The 6,894-nt window shown below is 36.3% G+C and overlaps 1 pseudogene; it reads right to left on the bottom strand.

Moving 5' to 3' along the window:
• Positions 1-1,516: 1,516 nt before the first annotated feature.
• On the bottom strand, positions 1,517-3,280 carry LOC111175737 (GTP-binding protein Di-Ras3-like; annotated as a pseudogene).
• Between the last annotated feature and the right edge of the window lie 3,614 nt (positions 3,281-6,894).

Here is a 6,894-nt window from a genome sequence, read left to right as displayed (position 1 = left end):
TCTAGCCGCTCCACGGCATATGGGATCTTCCCGGACCGGGGCATGAACCCGTGTGCCCTGCATCGGCAGGCAGACTCTCAACCACTGCGCCACCAGGGAAGCCCACATACGTTGTTTCTTGAATAGAATTTTTAGACATCAGTAAGACTTGATAATCAGATAATATCCTTGAAGCCTGTGATTTAAGAGTGGCTAGCAAGTACAATTGCTTTATTTTAGGAATTTTTTCTTGATAATTCATAAAGAAAATATGTTCAGTTAGAATGTGTGTAATATTGAAGTACAGTGAGTAAAGGACAGTGAAATACATACATACATAATATTCATTGTAAGCCAGTGAAAACCTGACCAAAAGAGCTAAACATTAGATAATTCTTCTTGCTTTTTAGTGCATTAGATATTTCATAAAGCCCAGAGATGAAAGAGAAACATTTCATTTCCTCCATTGGGTTTATTGAAGATATGTATCTTCTTTACTTACAGGGAAGTTTATGAAGCAGAAGAGTAATGAATCAGTGGCCAGTATGCTTTGGCTGTATACTGCAACATTGTACCATCCTAACAGCCACTATTTAATAGTATCATAGGCAATTCTGAAAGAGGGATTAGGAAAATCTATGAAACCAAAGCCATTCCTATTATTTAACATGAAAGCAGTATATCACCAATCTATGCTAACATTTATGTAAGAAAAACTATATTTTAAAGGCAATAGTTATGATTTTTGTATCTGTATTTGTAAAAATCAGTTGATCATTTAGGATAGTGTCTCTCAATTAGTCTGAGTCCTGTGGGGAGCCTCTACACATCAGGATTGATTGAATACACAGAGGTGTGTGGGAGCTCAAAATGCTTGCCATGTGATTTTAAAGATATATCTGAATGACATCTACAAAAGTCTTTCAGAAAGTGTAGTGCTTATGGTGGAAAGCATAGAAACTGTTGGACTAAATAAATCCATTTCATGATAACATATTTAATGAGCTCTAGAAATATCACTTGCTTTACATGAAATTTGATGTCAGGTATGGTAGTGAATTGTTGTCTTGCTAATTTACAACTAATGATGAGCTCTAGATCATACAAACATGATTTGCTGATGTGTTTTTAATATGTCCCCATTGAGTTTTAAAAATTAATTAAGGACATATGTTATTTTTTTTGTTCTCTCTTAATATTTACATATTTGTTGAAAGTCCAAATTTGGCACCTCATAAAGGATGGTAGTCATCATCCAGCTGAAACTGAGGATCTAAGAATGGACTGAAAGACTCTTCGTGGCAAGTGATATATCACCTGTATTCTGTTGCCAAGACAAGAAGATACACATATTAGCTTCAAAATGAGCCTTAGTCAAAAGAGGATAGAGCCTTTCTTTATAAAAGATATTTGCTTATCAGTTGGTTCTAAACCTGGCAAAACAAAGCACTGTGGTCTTAGGGCAGGAATGTTTAATGTCATAATGATTATATGATTGTGAAAAGCAACCTAAAAGATTGAGCTGTTAGTATTATATGATTGCTGATATACATCATTTTCTTAAATGTATTTAATATAAAAAGTGTAGGTACTAAAAATATAATGTAATAGTAAAATACTAAAAGATAAATTAAGCCTTAAAAATATGTTTATATATAAGATGTAAAAGAAATAACAGCTATAATATCTTTATGATATTTCTATATCAATAGAATAAATGTTCTCCTATAAAATAATGAAATAATTGAGAAATTAAATATATGGCACATAAAGAGCAAAAAGTACAATATTAATTTTTATCAAAAATGGTAAGGTGAAGAATGTTTTAAAGACTAAATAATATTTTAAAAATTATCTTAAAGACATGAAACCTAAAACTCAGAAGAGAGCATAGAGCACTTTTTAACATAAACTGTAGCAATATATTTTTTGGCTCTGTTTCCTAAGACAAGAGAAAAAAAAACAAAAATAAACAAGTGAGATCTAATTAAACTTAAAAGCATTTGCATAGTGGAGGAAACCATTGACAAAATGAAAAGACAACCTACTGAATGGGAGAAAATATTTGCAAATGATATGACCAATAAGGGATTAATATCCAAAACATATAAACAGCTCATGTAACTTGATATCTAAAAAAACAAACAACCCAGCTCACATGATAATGCACTTACTACGCAGATTCTTATTGGTTTTAGGCATCTGGAATTTCATCTGGGAAGACTGGAGGCAGGTGGCAAGCTTCTTCTTGTGGTTCAAAAGCATATGGAACAGCTCCTGCAAACTGGTATCAGTTTTGGCAAATGTCTTCACGAAGGTGCAATTTTATTCCATTGCACAAACAGCACCACCTGTAGTTCTCATGGCACATTTTGCTCACCAGCATGATAGGGTACTTATGCAGGTTGTTGCCTTTGATCTCACACATCAGCTTATAGGCAGGCTCCAGCTCCTCCAGGGTTTGCTTCTTGGTTCACATATTTGTTGAGTAATGAGTAAACCAGGATGAGTAAATCAGGATGAAGATGTGGCCCCTGGCAATGGCAAGGTGCTGCAGGGCACCCAGTGGTGTCAGTGATATGCAGGGTGTCCAGGCTGTGGTTGCATCTCAGCACTTGGTGGTAGGTTTCTTCAATAGTTAGCAGGTGTGCATCACAGAAAGGGCCAGTACACCTGCCTCTGCACCAATGTGTTCTTGCCCAGGCCAGTCGGACTTGAGCGTCACTGTGAGGTAATCTTTGGTCCTCTTCTGAGGCATGAAGGCAGATATGATAATCAGGGTGGGCAGAGGCCAGGGCCATTGCATCAACTGTTTCTTAAAGCCAGAGCAGGTAGGAGTTTCCCATTGTTGGTAACTGACAAGGAGACCTGTGCACAACTCTCTGGCACTTAGCCAGCACTAAGGGAAGCCTCAGGAAGAAAGAATACTACCAGAAAAAATTCTAACAGCTCCTGGATCACACATATCCTGCAGCATTTTCTCTTTCCTCCAATGTCAGCAATTAATTTCTTTCTGTCTGTGCTTCAAAAATGTGTGCACAGAAAACTACATTTAATATGATTTGTCTTATTGTAGAATGGGTTTTACTTCATTAGTTAACAAGTAGTTTATGTCAGTTACTGTTTCAGGTGCTAAGAATACAAATTATAAACAAAATAGACACATACCACTGCTCCCTCTTAGAACATATATTCCAATGTTATGAGCTACAAATTTTTTTTTTTAATTACAAAAACTATATATTGTACCATCAGATGCTATGAAGAAAGATGAAGCTATCTTGATAATGGCTATTTGGGGACAGATCTAAATCTCCCATAGATGTGCAAACCTCCTCTTTTTCTTTACTTCTGTTGAAAAGTTTGAGAAGCACTTCTATGTGACACTTAATGGAACAAAGTGCTTTGTAGCATTTTACTACTTTGATGGATTAGTTTCCTATATAAGTCACTCCATCATTAAGGAGTAACTTACTCCATAACATTTTCTAAGTTTTATATTCAAAATCATCTAATTTATAATTCAAACAGTTTGAAGTGATTGTTTTATACATAAATATCCAAATAAATTCACATGCATTGCCTAGTATTTTGAGAATGACAAGATTTATAGAAGGTGAGACATTGTTAACTTTAGATGGTAAAAGGTTTATATATTTTTTAAAAAGGTCAAGGAGACTTCTAATATTAGTAATGTTTTATAACCAAACATATTCTATTAGAAAAAAAAACCTAAAAGCGACAAGAAAAATGAAATCAAAACAAAGCAAAAATTCATGTAAAATCCATTTGTAATAAACTCTAGAGCAGATATAAAGATCTGAAGTGTTAGTAGTGCTATACCACTCAAATCAAATGGAGGCACTCTTCTCTAGCTTCTTAGAGTGTTGGCTGCTCACAACTCAGCCTTCCTAGAATTGGCCTCTGCCAAAGGGAGTTGCCTTACCCAAGTTTTTAATTCACTTTATGGCAGTTCAACTTTTCTGTCTGCCAAATCCTACTACTCTGACATCTTTACAGATCTTATTCCCCAAAGCACTTTCTAATATATTTCCTGCATACAAATCTATGTATTTCAGAGTGTGCTACCCAGGGAATGAAACTAAGATAGTTGGAACAAAAGGTAGCCCTACGATGCAGGTTTTAAAAATGAGATTCAGGAACTTCATTGGATGTTTCCTACTTGGCAATGGAGTAGATCCTCACCACTGATGGAAGGTCGAATCCTGATAGCCTATGGCAAGCTATAGTGGTACAATTGCTATACTTTAGCTGGGAGTGACCTGAGACAGGATACTGATGAAAGGAAATGCGGTGGAAGGTACAATATCTCAGACATTTGAGAGGTTTATGGGAAGAAATAATGGCTGTGAAATTGGATGACTATTGCTGAAGGTTATTAAATCATTGGCAAAGGAAAATATAAGGCTGAGGGAGATTTAACACCTATTTTAAGTAAAATATAAAAACCAGAGGATTTCCTTGGTATCATATAAAGAATCATTCATCTCCATCAGGAAGAAGACTGTTCATGCTGATGATCAGGATTGAGATTTAATTTTTTTGAAGAAAGTCTCCAGAGAAAATTGAAAGATCAACCTCAGCAAATGTGCTACACTGATTAGGGAGGAATGGGACACTGAAATTTAAGATTGGTTTCTTCGAAGTCTATGAGAAAAAAAATTGTTCAGTGTTGTTCACCTAGCTTCTGGCAGTCTGCTAGAAATCTTTGCCATTCCTTAGTTTGTAGAAGCACAACTCCAATTTCTGCCTTCTTCTTCATATGTAATTCCCGTTGTACGCATGCCTATTTCCAAATTTCTCTTTTTTATAAGAATACCAGTTATATTGGATTAGAGGGCCACCCTTCTCCAATATGACCTTATTTTAGTGTAACTAATTATTTGTGCAGCAACCCATTTTAAATAAGGTCACATTCTGAGGTAGGTGAGGTGAAGAATTCAACATATGCACTTTGGGGGTACATAATTCAACCCAAAACACTTACTATCTGACTGTATACACTGTGCAAGGACCTGAAGAACCATTTTTGAATGTGATAAGAGAGGTATTATAGAACAGGGCTTCCCTTATTCAATGGAGATAATAGGTTCCCAACATAATAAAGATCAAGCTGGAGCACTTAACCATTAGAATCAAGGTACTGAATTTCAAAGTCAGAGTGTCAGCCAAGGTGCCCTAACTCTGAGAGCTTTGTAGATAATTAACATATCTCATAATTTTTAGGAACAATATTGATGGATAGTCAACAAGTCCATTGCTTTATTTATTTAACTAATCAAGGATAGAGTATCAGAAGGCTGTGGGCAACATCCTCAATTCAATAGTTCACAATCCTTGGCCTAGTTTTAGGACATAAGAAAACTTTCAGACTTGATATTCTTTGAAAGGGATGCCCATTCTCCATGAAGAAAGACCTTATAGCACCACAGCAGATTTATATGCTTCCTCGAAGGACACTACAGACATTTATTCCAATAGCCATACATTGGGAAAGGGATAATACACTGATATTTTAGGATAATTTTACACATGGTTAAAATTGACATCAAGACTCAGGGGTGTAAAGTCTCCCATTGGCTGCTCTGGGAGCACATAGAGTTCTAGTCAAGATTCAGTTTATAAAACACAAATCTACACAGTGATCACTTCCCTTTCCCAGAAAACACAATTAGAATGGATATACTTAGTAGTTGGCAGAACACACACGTTTGTTCCTAATCTTGTAAGAAAAGAAAACAATCAACAGAGAAGGCCAAATAGAGGACGTTGAACACTTTCCTCACCCCCATCCCCACCCAAGATAATGCATCAAAAACAATGCCCTATACAAAGAATGGCAGGGATTAGTGAATGGCAGAGATTAGTTAAAACCCTAAAGAATTCCAGGGTGGTGGTCCCCATCGTAACCCAAGTAATTTACCAGACTGACCCTTGCAAAAACCTAGTGGATCCTAGATATTGACAGCAGATTACTACAAACTCAACTGAGTAGTAGCCTCAAATGAAACTCCTGTGACGTCTTACCCAACTGAAACAGATGTGATATCTTACAAAAACCTTACAACACAGATTGTGATATCTTACTAGAGCATATTAACGTGAATCCAGGTACTATATATATATATATATATATATATATATATATATATAACTTTTTAGTATCATTTCTAATTTGCATTGATGTAGGATGGGTAACAGTATACATTTAGGGTTTTGTACTAGGGCTATGTCCACTTTCATGCCCTCTGTTATAACTCTAAAGAATGTGGACCATCTGGACAATCCACAGACTATCACATCGTCCAACTATATTGATAGCATAGTGTTACTCATACTGAATGAGCAAGGATTGGCAAGTATTTTGAAGACCTTAGTAAGACATTTTCCAGAGTTTCAGAGGATCATCACATTTTTAGGGAATCAGTCTAGAGCATGTTGGACAGTCTAAGGTAAAGGGCAAATTATTGCCTTTTGCAATTTTCATTACTAAAAAAGGAAGCACATTGACTGGTAAGCCCCTTTAGGTTCCAGAAGTAGCATATCCATATTTGATAACTGTCAAGAGTTTAGCTAAGCTATTCCTTGGTATTTCTGCCTCAGCAACATTTTGTTTGGCCAAGCAGACTACGTTGATTTTACACTGACACCAGTCCCCTCATGCAAGCTCAGTTCCCTAGAGAACAGCCTGCAGTCACAAGCAAATGTGAGTTCCTGATATGACTCCCTCAACAACCCTTGATCAAAAGTCTCCCCTGTCTCCCAGTTCCTTCCCTTTCTGTTCCCCTTAGATATAGCCCACATGTGGCTTAGCAAAACCCTGCTCTTTTGGTTTGAATTGACCAATCCAGCCTTGGTCTGAGAACCCTAAAGCACTCCACACACAGACTCTAA

This window comes from Delphinapterus leucas, chromosome 4 (assembly GCF_059928025.1).
Source record: "Delphinapterus leucas isolate spDelLeu-1000000601 "Yukka" chromosome 4, BTC_Dleu_Yukka2, whole genome shotgun sequence".
Lineage (NCBI taxonomy): Eukaryota > Metazoa > Chordata > Mammalia > Artiodactyla > Monodontidae > Delphinapterus > Delphinapterus leucas.
This window is presented reverse-complemented; position numbering and strand designations above follow the sequence as displayed.